General features: G+C 39.7%; 1 protein-coding gene across 14 annotated transcripts in view; it reads left to right on the plus strand.

The window, feature by feature from the left end:
• Positions 1 to 22,071, plus strand: part of SYNDIG1 (synapse differentiation inducing 1) — a 181,383-nt gene that overhangs the window by 44,906 nt on the left and 114,406 nt on the right. The window contains exon 1 of one of the 14 annotated variants that reach the window (XM_045445514.1): positions 14,368 to 14,456. The exons of the other annotated variants lie outside the window; for them this stretch is intronic. The gene's annotated coding sequence lies outside the window, so the exon portion shown is untranslated. Of the gene's footprint in view, positions 1 to 14,367; positions 14,457 to 22,071 lie in introns of those variants that run through there. 14 annotated transcript variants of the gene reach the window in all.

A 22,071-nucleotide genomic window follows, 5' to 3' on the forward strand; every position in this document is an offset into this window, starting at 1 on the left:
GGGCACAGTTTGCCCACAACCTGTGGATCCCACGCAAGGAACTCATTGCCAAGAAGAGCCAGGGGGGTTGGTTGGGAGGTGCACTGTTCACAAATCCAAGAACCACTAAATAGGGAAGTAGGGAAGTAGGTCAGTGGACCCTCATAAGAGCCCCAGTCTGAAGTGGTCACTTGGGCAGAAGTAAAGAGAAGGAACTGTATCTTAATGTGTGCTTTAAAAAAAGCTAGAAAAAAAAAAGAAAGAAAACTGCTAGAGAGGAAGAGGGCATAAAGAAAGGTGGGAGAAAGTTAAGAGATTAACACACGATAGTAATAATGGGTGAGTAGAAAGTTAATATTAAGAGGGGTAATATTTAAATGTCAGATGATTTAAAAGCTCCAATGAAGAAAAAGATATATGAAATAAAAAAGATTAAAATGTAAAAAAGAAACCACAGAACCAGCAAAGGGGAAGGCCCAGAAGTTAAAGATTGTGTTTTAAAGAAAAAACAAAAATCAAACGAACAGGTAAATGTTAAAACAAGACTAGGAATTGGTAACAAAATGCATACAGTTCTTTAAAATGATAAAAAAAAAAGTGTGATTTCTCTGGCTCCCAACTCACCTGCCTACAGGCATACAGTGGAATAATTGTGGGTATTGAAGGATAAAGGAAATAAATAGAGGTAGAAGTAAGGAGCCTGAAGATTAAATTAAGAGTATTGATATCAGGTCAATAAGAAATAAAAACGACAATTGCCTAGATGCCAAGTCCTACAACATAATGAATTCGTAGTTATTTAAGAAACCAATACAGTGTAAAAAGATAATACATAAAATATATGTAGTGTTTCACTGGCTTGATGTGTAAATCTCTCTGGAGTGAGTTATCAGTTTCCCATGTGATGTCCTTGGGTCCTTGTAACTTTTGCAGGAACTCTTGGCACAGACAACTGTCACTCAGAGTTTATGACCTGATGCTCTATAGGCATGTTTTATTTAGTCCCTAGAGGGATTTAGGGGATTCACATGAATGCATGTGTGCACACACACACACACACACACACACTTCAGCTGTCATTTTAAAATAAACCTGGATCCAAGTTTCTCTTGAGCTCTCTATTGTTTTCTTCTCTCTCAACTTACTTAAAATGTACACTTTTTATTTATATCATTAGTTATTAGTCTTAATTTTTTAATATGTGTTCCTTAATGTGCAAATTCCAGAATTAATGCTATCACCATCCTTCTCAAGAATATAAGGATCTTAGAATCCCCTTTCTGAGTTACATTATTGTTCAGTATTTTAGTTCCTTCTTACTTTTGTCACACCAGAATTCATCCTTGTTATTGTCATTATTGTTGCTATTTATATATTCAGTGCTTATTAAAGATGACTCATATTCCTCAATTACCTTATATTTGCATCTATTTCTGCCTTCTGTGATGGATCTCCTCTTGTCCAGAGAATATGGTTTAGTCATCCTTTTAGTGAAAATCTCTTAGTGGTTCATTCTTTCAGTCTTTGGCCAAATGCATTTTGTTCTTATTGGTGAATTAATAGTTCAACTAGGTATAGAATTCTAGGTTGAAAGTGTTTTTACCCTCAGGAAATTTGAAAGTATTTTTTTAATGTTTATTTATTTTGGAGAGAGAGGGAGAAAGAAAGCACAAGTAGGGGCTTGAACTCCTGAAACGCGAGAGATCATGACCTGAGCTGAAGTCAGATGCTTAACCTACTGAGGCATCCAGACGCCCCTTTGAAACTACTTTTCATTTTTGTATGGTTTACATGGCGGTTACTGAGAAATCTATTCTTGGTTTGCTTTTTTCATATAGGGAATGTACATATTTTTTCTTTAGTTAAGTCATATTTTTATATAGTTTTAATATAAGATCTATAGGTGTGGAATCCCTTTAGTTTAATTTGTATTATGTGTTTTTGGGTCTGCAAATTCACATCTTTCATTAGTTCTGATAAATTCTCAAATCTCTTTAGACATTGCCTCTTCCCCAATCTTAGTGTTATCTCATTCAGGAATCCCCAGTCTATTCTTCCAGAATTTCTATTGGTTGACTAAGAGACATTGCCATTTTTATCTTCATGCTTTTTACATTGTCTTTCATGTTTTCCATTTTATGCTGAATTCCAAGTAATAGCATTAGTTCCACATTCCAGTTCATTTATTCCCTCATGGGATAGTTCCAGTTTGCTCATTCACTTGTCCATCATGTTTTAAATTAAGTATATATTTTTATTTCAGGAAATTTCAATTTACCTTGACTCTTTTGATAGCATTTTCCCCTAGGTGGGTTTAGTTCCTTCCTGTATTCCTTGAAAAAAATCTTCAGAGAGACTTATTTTGTTACCTCTGTCTTAATGTTTATTATCTGAAGTTCTTGGGCAGCTGCTTAATCTGTTAACCCAGGCTCATGGTGGATTGTTTCTTAGTAAACTTTAGATTTCTGAATTGTGACCCTCTTAACTGGAACTCTAGCTGAAAATTTGGTTGATATCCTGAGGTGAAGGTGTGTCACACAGGTACCCCAGGGGTTCACTGACCTGAGCTTACTTTTTCATGGGAGTTTCTCTGTTGTCCAGATCATGACGTTAAAATCTCAAACCTCAGCTCCCCCTGGGGTTGAATTTCCAGCAGAGAACTTTCTCCAGTCTCAGGCCAAGTGGACCAAGCCCTGTTTTCTCCCTCATTGCACTGATGGGGCAGAGTGAGCACTTTTACTGGGGGTCCCATCTTTATGTGGCGTCTCAATTCCTGCTCCTTCTCTGAGGAGACCCAAGGCCTGTCTCCTCTCTCTACATGACCGCTACAACCCAAGGCTTGTTTACTGAGACTTATCTCTCTCTTCAAAGATGCAGCAACATCAGTTTACATTTCTGGCTCTGTATTTCACTTCTCTCTTTAATTTTTGTCCCTGAATATTTCCCTAGCTTTCTTGTGAGCTCATCTATACCTTTAAAGGAATCTTTGCTGTATTATGCAACATGCTTAGATACTGTGTTTCAGGAGGTTTTCACATTGTATAGTCAGTCTCCATGATTAAAGCAGATTTCTCCAGAGAGATCTGAAGATCTGGCAATACCAGGTCTGTTTCAGCAGGACTGAAATAGGCTAGAACCTTAAGCGGGGGAGTGTGCTCTGTTCAGTCTCTAAGTTATAACTTGCAATATTTTTCTCATCCCTGTGTTGGCATTTATGATCCAGCATTATATGGTGCCTACGTTGCCTAACTTTGAGGCTGCTTCTGTCAAAGCCCACCTGCTAAAGACCAACATGAGCACCTGTAGTCAAATGAAATTTCTTGTATTTAGCCCCCACAGCAAGCCAAATGGGCAACGTGGGATCTTGGGAGCATCCTCAGTAGGGAGGAAAAGGTCCTTAAAAGATTAGAGCTGTGCTAAATTATTCTCAGGAGCATTTGGGGCAGGAGCAGCCATAGGTGTGATACAGTGGAGAAGCATAAATACAGTTCAGTAATTGGATGTTTCAGTAACCTGTATTCAAGAGGCAGAGGAACTAAGCAGAGTTGGAGCCACCACTGGTAAGAAGGGCACTTGCTCAGAAGCAAAGTTTGAAAGCACTTTTATAGCTGCAGTAGGTTTCTTGTGCAAGAACATGATTTGTGGGGTTTTTCCTGTCCTGTTGGAAACATTATATCAGTAGCAATCAGCAGGGTTGATTTTCAGTTTTCTCACTTCTTAGGGCTTAACTAACCTTGAAGTGACCTGTTTTTGTCAAAGAGAAATCCATTGTTCCAAAAGAAACCTCAGTTCTTCTGAAGCTCCTGCAGAAGGGGTAACTAGGTGCTTGGACCTTCCAGTGTCCCAGTCTCTGGTTTCCTGCCGGGTTGATTCATAAGGACCATAAAGCTGTCATATATGTGACTCACCACATTTCACCGCTTGAGTATATCTCTTAACACTGTGTTTTCACTCTTTAAAGCTCATTAAGGAATACACCTAAGAAAAAGCCAGCTCCCATCTGTTGACAATGTAATGAAATCAAGGAACCATCCCCACCCTATTCTTCTAAAGCCTTTATTCACCCTTTATCAGTCTAAACACCCCAGTATGAACCAAGGCTGGCCCAGCCTGTCCTTGGAGCATGCGCCTCATTCCAATTTGTACCCCTTGACCTTCACTAGGTTTGTGAAAGCCATCACTGATGGGCAGAGAATAACTGAAGAGTAAATGGCCATGGGAATAAACTTGAGATATTAGCATAGGAATGCTGGGTTGAAATGTGACTCATTTTCTATGTCAGAGCTCTGATGAATTAATTTCAGCTGCTGATTTTTCTTATGTGTTTCTCAGGCTGAGCTCGTCCTCTGTCACATGAAAGTTCAGGAAGCAGCCTGAGAGTTTATTTTGCTAATTAATTCAAAGGTAGGCCATGTATGCCACCCATGAGATTGTGCATTCATTTCTGAATCTTTGTAATAAAGAAACCGTGTTTCTATATTGAAGAAGCACTTGGTTATTGGAAAACTCTGGGGGGATATCATTTTTTAGTTTTTATACCTTCAGTTTATTTTAGCAAATCTGAGGTTTAGAAAAACCAATGCATGGGGAATAGCAAATCACTTCACTGTTTTGTTTTTGTGGATATTTGAGATCTCATGTTGTATCCTAAGTATCTTTTGGTAGATGATTTATGATGTGGATGATGACCTTGACCTGGCCATGTTTTCACTTTTGGGTTCATTTATGTGAACTTGGAAAAGTATAAAGCATATTACTCTTTTTTAAAATTAAATATATTTATTTATTTTGGGAGAGAGAGAGTGCAAGCCGAGGAGGGGCAGAGAAAGAAGAAGACAGAATCTGAAGCAGGCTCCAGGCTCTGAGCTGTCAGCACAGAGCCTTCGCGGGGCTCAAACCCACAAACTGTGAGACCATGACCTGAGCCAAAGTCAGACACTTAACCAACTGAGCCACCCAGGCACCCCTAAAGCATATTATTCTTGTGAAATTCTCCAATTGTAGCATGCACATTCCTTTCACATTTTAACATTTCTTAAATTCTGAAATAGGGATGCATCTTACAATCAAAGCCTACTGAGACTTGATGAAATATGACAAGGTTTTCCCCTGAACAAATCTTTATGTAAGTGAGTAAATCTGAATATTGACTGTATAAAGCAATAACAATAAATTATTATGGGGCCTAACTATATGTATTAAATACAATTATAGATATCTATTTAATAATATTTTATATATTATATACCATTTAAAATAAGGACAACAGCAGTGCTAGATTGAAAGACTGTGGTCGGACTTAACATGTAAGTTTCTTGTATTTTTCAGGAAATGGTGAAAGAACCAATTTATATTAAACCCAAATCAGTTCAAAGGTACCATATCTCATTGGCTTGGACACCAAAGTTATTGCTTATGTTTTTAAAGAAAGTCATTTTTTTATTATGGTAAAATATACATCACTTAAAATTTATCATTTTAGCTATTTTAAAGTATACAGTGAAATGACATTAAGTGCATTCACATTGCCCACAAACCATCTCTAGAACTTTTTCATCATTTCAAACTGAAACTGTGTACTCATTTCTCCCTTGCTTTGGTCCCAGGCAACCACCATTCTGTTTTCTGTCTTATAAATTTGATTATTCTAGGTACCTCATGTAAGTGGAATCATATAGTATTTGTTTTGTGTCTGGCTTATTTCACTTAGCATAATATTTTCACGGTTCATCAATATTGTAGCAAGTTGCTACATAAGCTGTGCTACATAGCAAGTTGTAGCATAAGTTGCTTCCTTTTTGAAACTGAATAATAATATTCCATTGTATGGGTAGCTCACATTTTGTTTATCCCTGAATCTGTTGGTAGGCAGTTAGGTCACTTCCATCTTGTGGCTATTGTGAATAATGCTGCTATGAACATGGGTCTACAAATACCTCTTTGAGACCTTGCTTTCAGTTCTTTGGGGTATATACCCAGAATGGAATTACTGGATCTTCTGGAAATTCTATGTCTAATGTTTAAGGAACCACCAAGCTGTTTTCCACAGGGGCTATGACATTTTATATTTCTACCAGAAATATATGAGGCTTCCAGTTTCTCCATGATGAAATGATTAAAAAAATATTTGTGTTTGTGGTTATTTTGACTAGGATAAGAAGCTCAGGTAAAATATTAAGTAGTATGCAAAAATCAATAATGAAAATTCCAAACCTCTCACCTCGACTCCTAACATATTGTGCCATATCCCCAACCTGCTTCCCAGAGGCAACTCCTTTTCACCTTTGTCTTTTGACAGTTACGCCATGCTTTGACTGCTATGTTCATCCAGTTATTTCTTGATCTGTTGAGTTTATATTCTGTCCAATGGGTTTCCTGCTTTGAAAAGGTAGAATTCAGGTCACTCAAGGTTAGCATTTAGTTCACTAACACTATTCCCCATCTCCTCCCCTCCTCTAACTTTCTGGCGTTGTATAATTTTGAGTTCTCCCATAGGTTCCTATTATATCTTAAACTTCCATATCCTGTCTTCCTATGAGGCAGGATGAGGCTGTGGGTGGCAGTTTTTTTTCACGCTGCTTCCCTTGTTCCCATTTACCTTCCCGTGAAGGTTGGCTATGTTCTCACTTTTACATTAGAAGTGAGTCTAGCTTAATGGCTATGAGTCAGACCCTAAAATCAGACTTCCCGGACATGATTCCGGCTCTGCTGATTACAGGGGGAAGGCATTGAGCAGGTTACTTAGGTTTTTGGTGCCCCAGTTTGCACATCAGTGAAGTGAAGTAACAGCAATACCTACTTCACAGGGTTATTTAGAAAATTAAACATGATAAGCCTCATAAAGATCTTAGCACAGTGTCTGGCATTTAGGTGTCTGGTCAAAATGACAATTATGATTATGGAATTGATGGTGACTTTGTCAGGACTGGTAACCTTTAAAATCTGCTTTTTAATTGTATAGATTCCAAATGTTAAATTATTAAACAGTTATTATCATGCTTCTATAAATGCTAGGACTATAAACCCAAGATGTAGTGATAAAAAAGTATTTCTTCTCTTCTGGTTTCCTGTATCATGACCACCTGTACTAGAAGAAAGAAAATATTTTTAGTATCTAGATCAAGTGCATTCTTTTATATTTCATAGCTGCTTAAAATAATGGGAAATTTTGTTTTGCTTTTGCGTTTAGATCCGTGGAATTCTTATACAATTTTTCTGCTGTGTGGAGTTTTTTCCCGGAGTTTCTAAATGACTTTCCTTTAATATTGAGGGAAGAAACCTGCATCTTCCTCCCAGAATAGCTGGTAGCTTCCAGCTTTGTATTTGATCTTTCCTCCTCAGAAATATGGCCTTTGTGAAGCCCACACATGTTTGTTATAAATTGGACAGATTGTTGATGGACAGCTGCCATACGGGGATTTTTTTTTTTTATTCATTTCCGGAATTATTCACTGTATCTTTTGTCCCTGATTATCCACTTACTTGGTGTCCATTATCATTTGTTTTCCCCTAGAGTGAATTTGTAAGTTACTTAATTAGGGAGAGTATACGTGAGAAAAATTTTATGAGTGCTGAAAATATTTGTTGTTGTTGTTTGATTTCCCTTTTTTGCTTTTGCTCACACTTGAATGATTGTTTGGTTGGGTGCATAAATTAAAAAGTGTTTTCTGCCTGCATGTTCATACATTGTGGAAGGATCACCACAGTCCAGCTAAATGACTTACCCACCACATCTACTGGGTTACCTTTGTATGGTGTGTGCATGTGCACACATATGCGCACATATGCTGGGAAGATTTAAGATTTATCTTCTTAGAAAATTTCCAAAAAGTACAATAGAGTATCATTAGCTGTCATTACCACCCTGTATTTAGATCTCCAAAACCTACTCATGCTCTGAACTGAAACTTTGCAACCTTTAACCAACATCTCCCCATTTCCCCCACAACTTCCATCCGTGACAACCATCATTCTACTCTCTGCTTTTATGAGTTCAACTTGTTTATATTTCACATGTAAGAGAGATCATGCAGAAATTAATGTAACATTGTGTGTCAACTATACTCAAATAAAAAAGTTTTTTAATTAAAAATGTTAACCAAAAAATGGAAAAAAAGGGTTTTTTTCTTCCAGCTCTCAAGGCATTTGCTGGTTGCCTTTCCAACATGTGTTGTAGTGGAAAGTTCAATGTCAGCCTGTATGCCTCTGTCCCCTTGGCCACCATCTACCTCCCCCCCCAAGTCCTGGCTGCAGCTTCCACTGACTTTCCTTCAGCAATTTGAACCACTCATCTACTGTGGCTTTTTAAGTCTTTATTTTGTTAAGTATTTGTTACTACTTTCACTTCTATTAAAATCTTTTGTTATTCTTTTGCAAACATTTTAATGAGGTCTTCTTCAAGAGACAGAAGAAAAATAATGTGTGCTCAGGGCTTCCTCTTGCATCAGAAGCAGGGCCCCATTATGGATGTATTCTCTGTCTCTCTGGTTAGTCTTATTAGAGCCTTGCTTTTAGAGAGCAAACTTCTGGCTTTGTTGTTTCTCCATGTTGTATCTTTGCTTTCTATTTCACTAGTTTCTGCTCTTATCTTTATTACCACCTGTCACATATATTACTTCCTTTTACTATTACTTTAGTTAATGTATTTATTTAGATGTCAACCCCTTACTTTTTGGCCTTTATTTCCCTGATAAATGAATTTAAGCCTCTATGTTTCTCTCTTGTATTGCTTCAGCTACATCCCTTGGTTTTGACCTGTATTTTGTGTGGTTTGATTTGGTTTTCTTTTTTTTAATTTTTATTATTTAAAAAAATATTTTAGTTAACATACAGTGCAATGTTGGTTTCAGGAGTAGAATTCAGTGACTCCTCACTTCTACACAACACCCAGTGCTCCTCACAAGTTCCCATCCTTACTACCCATCACCCATCTAGCCCATCCCCCACCCACCTCCCTCCATCAACCCTCAGTTCTCTATCATTTAGAGTCTCATGTGGTTTGTTTCCCTTTATTCTCTTCCCCCCTCTTCCCATATGTTCATCTGTTTTGCTTCTTAAATTCCACATATGAATGAAATAATAGGATATTTGTCTTTCCTTGATTGACTTATTATGCTTAGCATAATACATTCTAGCTCCATCCATATCATTTCAAATGGCAAGATTTCTTTTTTTTCTTTCTTTCTTTTTTTTTTGGTGGCTGAGTAATACTTCATTGTATATAGTTTTGATGTGTAGTTGTTCAGTATGATTCATTTCTAAATAAGTTTTCATTTTGTTTTAATTCTTCTTTGGTCCCAACTAGGAAAGTATTACTACTACTACTAGGAAAGGTTACTCAGTCGGTTAAGCATCCGACTTCAGCTCAGGTCATGATCTCATGGCTCATGGGTTCAAGCCCTGTGTCAGGCTCTGTGCTGACAGCTCTGAGCCTTGGAGTCTGCTTCAGATTTTGTGTTTCCCTCTCTCTCTCTGCTCCTCCCTTGCTTGTGCTCTCTATCTTTCTCTCTCTTTCAAAAATAAATAAGTAAACATTTTTAAAAAGATATTAAAATTCCTTTGGTTTAAGTCTCAGTTTTTTTATTGATCTTTAAATGTCTTATTTCACTTTGTGAAAGATAGTTTTGTTGTACACTCTTCAAAGTCAACAGGTGATTTATCTCAATATAGTGAAGATGTTAGTCCATTGTCCTCTGGCTTCAATGATCGTCCATGTCTGTCACCATTTTCATCTTTATTGCTGTGTAAATTATCTTCCCTTTACCTTTCACCACATTTAGGATTGCCTTTCAATTCTGTGTGCATCAATTTAATGACAGCATGTCGATGTGGTGTTTATCAGTAAATTTTTGTTACCTATCAGTTCTGAAAATATCATAGGTGACATTCCTTCAAGCATTACTTCTCTTTTCCCCAAGATTCTTCTATTTTTCTGGAACTCCTCCGAGAAGTAGGTTAAATCTTCTTATTCCAAACTCCATTCTTTTAACTACCAATTCAATTTTTCTATCTTTTTTTTTCTGCTAATGATACATTCTGAATACAAGAATACCTCATTTTCTTGTTCTTCATAGGTACTGCATTTTTTTACAGATTGATGGCTTGTGCCAACTCTGTGTCAAGAAAGTCTATTGGCACCATTTTTCCAACACCATTTTCTCATTTTGTGTCTCTGTGTCACATTTTGGTAATTCTTACAATATTTCAAACTTTTTCTTTATTATATCTTCCCTTGAGCCAAAGCCTAATTCAGAGCAAAGCAAAGTAAATTCTGTGAAAGTTGAGAGAGGTGAGGAAGCTGCAAAAGAAAAGTTTGTAGTTCACAGGGGTTGGTTCATAAGGTTTAAAGAAAGAGTTGTCTCCATAACGTAAAAGTGCAAGGTAAAGCAGCAAGCATTGCTATAGAAGCTGCAGCAAGTTCTCCAGAAGATGTAATGAGATAATTAATAAAGATGGCTCCAATAACAATATATTTTAATATAGATAAAAATAGTATTTTATTGGAAGAAGATGCCATCTAGAATTTTCATAGCTAGAGAGGAGAAGTCAATGCCTGGGCTTCAAAGCTTCAAAGGTCAGGCTGACTTTGTTAATGCAGCTGGGGACGTAAGTTTAAACCAATGCTCATTTAGCATTCCAAACCTCTAGGGCCCTTACGATTTATGCTAAATCTGCTTGTTCTATCTAAATGAAACAAGAAAGCCTGGATAACAGCACATCTTTCACAACATGGTTTATTTTAAACACACTGTTGAGAACTACTACTGCTCAGAAAAAAAGATTCCTCTCAAAATACTATTGCTCACTGGCAGTGCACCTGACCACCCAAGACCTCTGATGGAGATATACAACAAGATTGATGTTTTTGTGCATGCTCACCCAACATCCATGGATCAAGAAGTAATTTCAACTTTTAAGTTTTATTATTTAAGAAATATTTCAGTAGGCTATAGCTGCCATAGAAGGTGATTCCTCTGATGGATCTGGGCAAAGTAAATAGCAAACCTTCTGGAAAGACTTGATCGCTATAGATGCCACTAAGAACAGTTGTGAGATTCATGGAAAGAGGTCAAAATATCAACATTATTGGGAGTTAGAAGAAGTTGATTTCAACTCTCATGGATGACTTTAAGGGGTTCAGGACTTTTAACAGAGGAGGTGACTGCAGATGTGGTGGAAACAGTGAGAGAAGTGGAAGCCTGAAGATGAGACTGAATTGCTGCAATGTCATGGTAAACTTTCACAGATAAGGAGTTGCTTCTTTTGAATAAACAAAGAAAGTTATACCTTGAGGTGGATACTACTCCTGGTGTAGAAGCTGTGAAGACTTTTGAAATGACAACAGAGGATTTAGAATATTACATAAACTTAGTTGATAAAGCAGCAGCAGGGTTTGAGAGGATTGATTCCAGTTGTTAGAAGTTCTGTGTGTAAAATGCTATCAAATAGCATCATCTGCTACAGAGAAATCATTCATAGAAGAGTCAATCAATGTGACAAACTTCACTGTTGTCTTATTTTAAGAAATTGCCACAGCCGTCGTAGCTTTCAACACCCACCACCCTGTTCAGTCAGCAGCCATCAGCATTGAGGCAAAACCCTCTACTAGCAAAATGATTAAAACTCACTGAAAGCACAGATTATTTTTTATCAATAAATTATTGTTTAATTAAGGTATGTACATTGTTGTTTGCTTAAACATAATGCTGTTGCACACTTAATAGACTACAGTATAGTGTAAACATAACTTTTGTATGCACTGGGAAACCAAAATATTCACTTGACTCACTTTATTGCACATTCACTTTCTTGCAGTGGTCTGGAACAAACCCACAATATCTCTGAGGTATCCCTATATTTTTCTTGAGTCCACCTTCTAGATTATCTTTTTTTTTCCTCCATCTGTGTCTTTTTGCTCTATAAATTTTAGTTCTTCTTTTATATTTTTATTTCAATTGAATTTTTTTTCAGTTTTTGAAGTTCAATCCATTTTCATTTTTCTACTTATAGTCTCTTGCTACTTGCTCATTTTTAAATATTTCTATTTATCTGTTTCTGTAAATATTTTATAAATCATTTTTATATTTCTATCTCTTCTATATTTCCATAAATATTTTATAAATAATTGTTCTATATTCTTATGATTTCATTACCTAAAATCTTTGATTGCCCAAAGCTATTTTTTACCTACTGATTTTCACTCACAGTGACATGCATGTAGTCTTTTGTGCATGCTGATCTTTAATTGTCAGCTCATTGTGTGATTCGATTATGTGGTTAAACATGGGAATCTTTTCACCACAGAGGTTTGAATCTATATCTGCTGGTAGCCAGGGCTCATCACTTACTTGAAACTATGTCAGAACCTACAGAATGGCAGCTCTCAGAGTGTGATCTTTGGATCAGCATCATCAGCATCACCCAAGAACTGCTTAGCTATGAAAAATTTTTGATACCCTTCCACAGTGAATAAGAAACTGCTGGTGGAGCCTAGAAATCTATACTTAACAAGCCCTCCAGGCGATTCTAAGGCATGCTTAAATTTGAGAACTTTTATGAAGAATCGTAGCTGAGAATGAGGGTTCAGGATCAACTTCTTCATCTTGTTTCTCTACCAAGCCTGTATAATTTACTATCAGTTACCGTTGGCATTGTAAATCAATGTAATTCTGCCCCTGCTAGAAATGTTTTATAGGATGGTGGTAATTTTGATGTTTTCCTTCACAACGAACAGTATCTCAAAGTATATTCTAATCCAGGGTCTTATTTTGTATTAAGAGAAGCCCTCAGAGCCTCTAGTCAGCTTTAATGCTAAAAGTGACACTCTGCCCATTAAGGTTTTCATTTGACAAATGTATTTTTTTGTTTCTAAAGTTGTAAGTCCTTCATTTTTAAACATATTAAGCACATTTATTTTATAACCTTTATCTGATAATATCAATAGCTGCAGTCATTGAGACCTAATTTGGGTAATTTTTCTCACCCTTACTAATTGTGACTTATTTCCTTATGTGTTTAATTTCAAACTGAGGTTTCTTTTAACATTGTCTATGGACATCTTCTGAAGCCTGTCTTTAACACATTCTTCCAGAAAGGATTTGCATTTGCCTCTGCCAAGAATCCGGGTGTGAGGTTTCAGCCCCAAACTCTCCAAAATAAGAGTTCAATTGCATTTTTCAAGGCACATTGAGAGTGGGAAATCTGAGTGTGAGTGCAGACTTGTGGTTAGAAATTCTCAGAGATAAAGTCATCCTAACACCCTCTAGAAGCATCGGGTTACCCACAAGAATTTTAGAGACAAGAATACCTTCAAGGCTTTCTGTCTCTGTCACTCACTGATGGGGAGGAAGAATTCTTGCTTGAGTCTGTGTCCACATTCAGTCTTCTCATTGAATTCGTTGATCACATGGGCAGCCTGTATATCTCCAAACCATAGAGTAGTATGTGAGTTGGAGGTGGGGGTGTCACTGCTGTTGATGGTAATGGTAGAGGTGACATTATTTGTGCTGATCATAGTGGTGGTGTTAATGGTGGTGGCATGATGGTACTGATTGTGGGTTGTGGTGATGGTGATATTGGAGGGGTTATGGAATTAGGAATTAGGGGTTAGGAATTTTTTTGTGAAAAGCCAGATAATAAATATTTCAGGCTTTACAAGCCATATGGCCTCTGCACAACTACTCAACTCTGCCTTTTTAGTGCAGAATAGCCATAGGCATATATGAATGAATGAATTTGGATGTGATTCAATAAAATTGATTTATGGACACTGACATTTGAATATTTTATGGTTTTCATGTGTGTTGGAAAATACTTCTTTTCAGCCACTTGAAAATTTACAAAAATCATTCTTAGCTTTTGGGCAATACAAACAAGCTGGATTTGTCCTGTGGGCTAGTTTGCCAGTTCCTGGTGGTAGTATAGTGTTGAGAATGATGATGATGGTGGTGGTAATGGTGGCCGTGATGACAATGGTAGTGATAAAGGTTGTGAAGGTAGTAGTGAAGAAGGTGGTGAAGGTAGAGGTGGTGATGGTGGTGATGGAGATGATGGTAGTATTGATGACGGTGCTGAAGGTAGTGGTGATGGAAGTGGTATGCAGATTGTGGTGGTGGTGGTGGTGGTGGTGGTGGTGATGATGGGTGGTCATGAAGATGATAGTGGTGGTGGTGATGGTGGTAGTGGTAAAGTGGTGGCAGTGAAGGTACTGGTGGTGATTGTAGGATGAGGATGTTCCTAAAGTGGTGGAATTGGTAGAAGTGGGTATGTAGGTTCTGTTGGTGAAGAAGTCACTTCCCACATCTTTCTTAAAACTGAGATGGAGTTTCACAAAACTAAAGCAAGTTGGCAGAACTTTTATAGGCAGCAGTGGCCCTAATACACAGGTTTTTCTTATTTCCAGTACCACAGCATTTCCTCTGCACTTCTCTGACCATTAATGAATAAGATTTAGAATTCCTGCGGATCCTTTCCCAGAGGTATGGTAACAAAGCCTTGCTCACCAGAAGTTTGGATTGGCTTTGTGCACAGGAAGTCCCAGGTCACCAAAAGTGATAAGTTCGATGATGCAGCATTTTGCAATTGTAATGTTCCATTTAAATGTTAAATAACAATAACTGATCTGGTTCTGAATGCTTCATTAACTGTCTCCACTGCCAAATCACAGGCTTTTCTATGAGTTTCTGCCAAAGGCAAACTTTAATTGTTTTAATGAGGATTTGCAAGCAGCTCTTTTTTCTCAACACTTGGGCACTGGCGGAAACACATACATCATTTGCTTAGCAGGAGGGAAGTATTTCTGTTTACACAAAAGGCTTCTAACAGTGCTGGGGTTTAGGGAAGACCCAGCACCTGGTGCCCTAATGGTTTCTTTAATTGAGCTGTATGAGAAGGGATTAAAAGTGTTAGGAGCAATCCATGCCTGTCACACATTCCAAGCGTTCTGGCTAAACTAATCTGCTAATTAGTTAATTTTTCACATCAGTTGCATAGTTTGCTCTGTTCTGTTTTTACTTGGAGATGCTGCTCTAAAGGTTGTTTTATGTGTTAAATGTAACTGTTACTACACAAAATCCTTGGCATATAAAGGTTCTTAATCAGCCACAGAAGTACAGATATTAGATACTGCTTTGTAAAACTCCTTCTACTCCACACTAAACATATCCTAAGCCCACAGTGCAGATGGTTCAATCTTCCTGTGGGAGGGGTGTGGTGGGGCAGGAGACAGAATCATTAAACATATAGAATTGTTCACAGACTCAGAAAAAAGAAAAATACGAGACAGAGTACTTCCGTTTGTCTCTATTTCTGTGTTGATGCCTTTGTTTGGAAATCACTATACTTACAACACTGGTTCCCAAAATTTATATTTGATTTTTTCTAGTTATTTCCTCAGAGCAAAGCATCTATTAAACATTAGAGACAATCCCAATTTCTCCACGGATAGGTCCATGTGTAATTCTGCTGTATTGATAGTACGTAATTCCTGGTGGAGCATGCTAGAATTCTTTAAAAGGGTGTATGTTGTAGGGGCTAGAAGCAGACAGAACATAAAATTGCTCAGATCCTGTTCTTAGTGAGGAAGAGGGAGGCTTTGGCTGCAGCATGGGCTGCCTTATTCTGACTTGAAACTCTGATATACCTAAGCATCTGCTGTGTTTGGGTATCTGAGTATTCCATTTCACAGGGAGGAGGCAGGCTCAGTCTGCAATGTTTTCTCCATTAGCAGGTCACATGGCCTGCCTGTCAGTGGGACTTCTCTGGTCCAGCTAGTGTTTGAGAGACTCCATCTCTACTTACCAAACATCTATGGCACCTGTCACTCTGTGTTCCCAGCCATACATGAAATGCCTTTTCCTGCAGAGGTGCAGACGGAAGGTTTTTGTTTTGTTTTGTTCTTAAGACAATTTCATTCTCACTATATATTTGCCAGAAAAATAATGCACTATTTTATCAACCATTCAATAAGAGAGATGCAATAAGAGTTAGCCCAGTAGCACATAGGAGCTAAGTGGTAACAACCATACCCCAATGAAAGCAATAAATAAAATGCAGTATATCCCTAAAATGGATTATTATTCAGGCATAAAAGGAGTGAAGTGCTGATACATACAGCAACATTGAAAGCATTATGCTAAGTGGAAGAAGGCAGACACAAATACCACATATTGCATGATTCCATTTATGTAAAATGTCCAGAATAATCAAATCCATAGAGACAGAAGGTAGATTAGTGGCTGCCAGGGGCCGGGGAAGGGAGGAATGGGGGAGGGGAGGGGCTGCCTAATGGATATGAAATGATGAAAATATTCTGGAATCAGATAACAATGAGGCTTGCACAACTCTGTGAATATACTACAAGCCACAGAATTATGCACTTTAAAAGGTAGTGAATTTTATAGCGTGCAATATATCTGAATAATGCTGTTATTTTTTAAATGAATGAAACTACTAATGAAAACAAAAAAGAGCAACAGAACCAGGATCTTCCTGAAATATTGCATACTCTTCAGATGTGAGAGCTGATGATGCAGGCCCACAGTCTGACATGCTTCCCAGCTTCTCAGGTGATGCATCACTATGACTCCACCTGGACACAGATATACCTGGGTTCAAATCCTACCTATTCCTTTGCCTCACTGGAGTTTCCTCTCTGTATGTATTTAGATCATTCACTGTTAGGATTTAGGATCTTGTAGAATTTGAAAGACACCACCAGGGACATGACCCCGGAATTGCTGAGGCCGCTGGGGGCTTTATTTTTCTTGGTGAAGAGTTGGTGAATCAGTCTTAACCTGTGCATTAGAGGCCAGAAAACCTGATCCCCAACTCATTGTGAGAGAATCCATCTTTTAGAGGGCAGGCTTATATTATCCTACCTGAGACTGCTCTTTGGACCCACATTGCCAATTAATCAATTAGTAGTGAGGAATCACTCTCTTGGGGACCTAGGGCATGAAGCTTGTATGACCCCACATACCCTGTCCCTGGAATAAGGCAGCTTATGAATTTTCAAAGAGAATTAACAGTCTCATAGGCTTGTTTTTAATTTTTGTTTTAAAATGTGTTAATCCGGGGTGTCTGGGTGGCTCAGTTGATTAAGCATCCAACTCTTGATTTCTGCTGAGGTCATGATTTCATTCTTCATAGAATTGAGCCTCATGTTGGACTTGTACTAACAGCGTGGATCCTGCTTGGATTCTCTCTCTCCCTCTCTCTCTGTCCCTGCCTTGCTTGTATGCTCTCTCTCTCTCAAAAAAAAAATGAATAAACTTAAAAAAATAAAATTAAAAATAAATAAATAGTATTTATCAATAAAATGTTCATCTAAGCCAGCATGTTATCCTTTGCTGTGGCTGGCCTAGGAGGGTTTCCATCTCTTTAGATGGCTTCTGTTTGGGTATGTTAAGGCAAATAGGTACCTCTTCTCTAAGTTCTGACAAGAGAACCGAGTTCAGTCATTCAATAATATCATAGTGTTGTGAGCTTGTAGACATATAAGCTGGTTTACTTGGTTCCCTTTTCTCTATAGAAATGGTGCTAGCACCTCACAGGCTTGTGGGATATTAGTCTGATGCCTTGGGTTCCTTCTCCAAGAAGCAGGTCCCAAGACAAGAATTCAAGAGCACCAGTAGCAGAGAAGGGAAACGAGATGGTTAGGGAAGGTGCCAACAAATGTCATGTTGCCCAGTAAGATAATCTCTGGGAAATTGAGGGGGCAGGCCTTCTGGGGCCTTAATAGAGTATGCAGAACACCTGCCTCAGACTGTCCCACTAAGGGACAAAGAGGCAGGGCATTCATCCATCAACTTCCCATCTCTAATTAATGGAAGCTGCACCAGGGGCCTTAACCCCTCTGACCTGGCCTGTGACAGCCAAGATGGCATGGTCAGTTCCTGGAATGGTGGGACTCAGGGCAGGGGTAGGAGCAGGGGCACCCATGGATTTAGCTCACCTGGTATATGTGAACTCATCATCATCATCCCTCAACTTTTCCAAATCCATCCCTTACCCATTGTTTCCTACTTTGGTGACATCTCGTCCACCAGGGGCCTAGGTCAGAAGGAGGGGTGCTTCATCTGCACATTCTCCACTCCTCTGCCTCATTATACATATTCAAGAGAGCACCCAGGCCTATTGACTCTGCCTCCTACTTGCCTCCTGGACTGCACACATCTCTCCATTCATGGGCCTTCTTGAAGTCTAGCCACCAGCACCTCAGTCAGGATTCCTGCCTCCAGCCTTCTCAGATACACATATGAAGGCTCCTCCTTTCCATCCTGCTGCTCCTCACTGGATGCTTGAGGTTGTTAGGACAGGCTCCAGTGCTCCTGCCACCATTCCCACCCTCTTGTCTCTCCCAGACCTCTGCTCCATCCGGCTACACTGCCCTTTGTCCTGCTTGTTCCCTGCCTCAGAGCCCTAAAGCATTTGACAGCTAGAAACACTTTCCTCCCATCTTGACCCTGAAATCCTCCTCACCCTTTAGGTCTTATCTTTAATGACACCTCCACAGGAGGCTCTTTCCCAATCCCCTGGCCAGGTTATTGCACCCAGTTTCTTGTGTATTCACAAAAGGAAGGCTTCTCCTTGTCTAGAGTGCTGGGTATACTTTAGTGCTTATTCAAAGACAGTTTTTCTCCTGTGCCCACAAAATGCCTGTCAGGTGGATGCATGGAAGTCCCTGGTACGTGCTTACCATGTGCTAGTGCTGGATACATGCCGTTTTCCTTCCTTTCTGGTTTTGGGGGAGGAAGTTCAAATTATTTTGAAACTTTTCAGGTGATGTTGCATTAGGGGCTGAGGCTACCTCTGCTCTGGAGATCTGGCTTTTGTCCCCCTGGAGCCTGATTCTCCAACCCCAGGGTGAATTTCAGTTGCACCGAGAGATCACTGTCACTTGGGGTGGGGAACATTTGCTGGTCCAGGTTAGAAAGCCTTCAGGATCCAGACTCATGCGGAAAAAGTGCTTCTATTATCTGTAGACATCATTCTCTTTAATTAAAATAATGATGGGATGGGAATAATTACCTGTTTGGGAGCAGGATCATAGTAGTTTGCTGATTTACCACTGGCTCATGTGCACAAACTTTCTAGATGAGAACAAAATGCTTGCTATTTGTGCCAAAGGAAGTACTGGGAAATTGCTTGATGAAAGTCCAACCCTCATTACCACATATATGGAAATATGCTCTCTCCCTATATGATATAGAATTTCTGGCTGGAATAGCTTCTTCCTAAGTAAAAAGATTATTTGTGAATCAAAAAAAAGTCATAGCATTCAATAACTGAATCTAACATAGGTGAGCTTTTAAATGACCCACCTCTCTAGGCTAATGGCTAAACAGTTAATTTCCCTTAATTGATAAAAAAAGAATGTTTTGTTTTCATCAGTGCAGTTCTTGTCACATGTATTTGAGGGTTCATTTGTAGCCTATAGTAGCAAAACATCATTAGCTATTCATCAAGCCCTTGTGGACTCGATGGATGATCCAGGACGCATCTTCTGAGTTGCAAGGATGGTAGAACTGGTTCCTGACCTGGAGGAACTTGCAAACCAGTTGAGGCAAAGCCCTGTCCCACGTGAATCCCAGAGGGAGCATGGCAGGTGTTGTCACAGACGTCTGACCTAGACATTGCTCCGTGGGGGGGGTGATGTGTAGCAAAGACTGCTTCTGGAGTGAGCAGAAAGCCTGGGACAAGAGAGGAGGGACAGGAGAATGAGATAGATGCAGTGGGCTCAACACATGCAGACACCAGCTCAGAGCATAAATTTGTCTTCAGGAAAATGAGACATGGGGCATCAGGCCTTGTCATCCAACCTGAAGTCTGCAGTGTGGACAGTGGGCCTACATGACCCTCTCCAGAGAGATATAATCACTAGCCCCAGTGTAATCCTGGCCCTCACACCAATGACCCTGGGGAGGGACTTGGTGAGCAACAGTATGTGTCCACTCAGAGAGCACCATTCATAGTTTTTCTACAAAAATGCAACAATGTGAATAATTTTGGGAGATTTTTCATAAACATTTCTATTTACCATGTCTTTTGAAAAATTAGAAATGGCAACGTGGAAACAATTCAGCATGGGCAGAGGCAGCAGGTGTCAGGGGCCAGCGGCTGCCCCCAAGCTGGACGGCGGTGCACCCTGCCAGGTCTGGGGGCCAGGGGCAGTGACGTGGACACCTTTGGTCTGACCACCAGCTGAAGAGGGCTCTCTGTGTGGCCTGAATCTGAGGGATGTGTCAGGTATAACAGAACTGGTGATTGCAGGGGACAGAGGGGTGTAGTAAAAGTTGAGAATGGCTTCTGAAGGGATGACCTGTATGAAGAGTGATTTTGAAATTTAGTTTGTTGTCAACAGAAGCACCAAGAATCAAACACCAACTCACACACACACACACACACACAAAGAGTGGGAGGACCAAGAACTCTATCCTGAGCCCTGCTCCCAACTTTTGTGCCCCCACCTTCCTCATTATTACCTGCTTTAGCTGTTTCTCTTCCTGGGTGGATTCTCTGTCTGGGAGGCTGTTCACAGCTCTTTTTCCATGAATTATTCAGAAATGGTTTTGGGTAAATCCTGTCTCTTGGACCTGAGGAGCAATAGATGTTGAGGCCAGCTGTTGTTGCCTTCATGTCCTCCTGGCTGAGCCCCACTCTGCCTCCAAACCAGTGAATGAGCTGCACTTAGTACTCAGCTTGTGATCCTCAGAGACCCCTGAGCAAGTGAGGTTTCCAGCTGCCCTGTCTCTCAGGGCCCTGGGGGCCCCATCTCAGTGTTCCTGGGTCATGGGGGCTGTGATCTGAGCACTGTGTCCCTAGCCCAGAGCTCTCCCCCTGCTTCTGGGAGTCAGTCTCAGGCCATCTCAGTGTTAGAAACCCCATCTGTCATCCACAATCCTACCTAAACACAGTCTTCTGAAAAGTGAAAAACTACCCACAGCTGGAAGAATGGTTGTACTTATGATGAGTAAGTGAGAGGGACACAGGTCACCTGTGTTTGTCACCCCTACCTTCCAGACACCCCCACACAGACCCTCACAGTTAAATAGGAAGTACTCACTGTGAGGAGCACATGCTTTCTAGCAGGGTCTCTAAGTACCTGTGCTCCTCGGGAAGGCCTCCATCATCTGCTGTGACAGCAGCACAGGAACTGCTGGTTGAGAATGCTCTGGCCACTGATGTCACTACTCATGTGGCCTCTTTATGATCGGTTTGTCAGAGATGGAATACGCAAAACTCAGGAATCATAGTGCTCTCATGGCTCATGCCACCCTAAAGGTTCCTGCAGGGCTTTGGTCCCTCCCCACTGCACTGAGGCTGGCTCAACGTGCACACAGTGCTCTGTGCATCAGAGCCAGGCCCCCAGTGTTGGCAGTGTTTTCTCCTCCACCCACACCCCATGCTGTCTGCAGACCCACCTGCCTCTGAAATTGTCATATTCCACTCAAGGGCCTTTCTTCCACAATGCACATTGATTGTCAAAGTAAAGTTTTTCTGTACATTAGCATTCAAGATCCTTGTAATAAAGCCTCTGCCCCCTTTAACTTATCTCCTGGCCCTACTCTGCCAGAATTGCCCCAACACCACCCGTACATGTCCCTGCCACTTTGCCTGATCTCATGCACTTCACTCTACCTAGAACATCTTTCTTATATCTTCACCTGTTGATTTAAAGAAAACAGAACAAAACAAAACTTTTTGTTATAGAAAATTTCAAACCCAGATGAAAGTGGAGAGAAGTACACAACGGACCCCATGTTCACACCAACCAACTTCACTGATTATCAACCCATGGCCAACCTGTTTTCTCTGTACTCCACCCACTCCTCTTCCCAAAACAGATGGTTTTTAAACAAATCCCAGCCATCACATCCTTTATTAAATCTGTAAATATTTCAGTATGAATCTCTAGAAGTCGGTAGCTATTTTTTTTAGGTAGCTCTTTTTAATCTTCATCATATACCTTCAAAAATTAAAAATACCTAAAAAAAATTACAAGAACTCCTTAGTGTCATCAACTACCTAGCTAATGCTCTCATTTCTCCAAAGTCTCAACATGTTTGTGAATATATGCATAAATGTAGAGAT

Source organism: Leopardus geoffroyi, chromosome A3, assembly GCF_018350155.1.
Source record: "Leopardus geoffroyi isolate Oge1 chromosome A3, O.geoffroyi_Oge1_pat1.0, whole genome shotgun sequence".
NCBI classification, from domain to species: Eukaryota; Metazoa; Chordata; class Mammalia; order Carnivora; family Felidae; genus Leopardus; species Leopardus geoffroyi.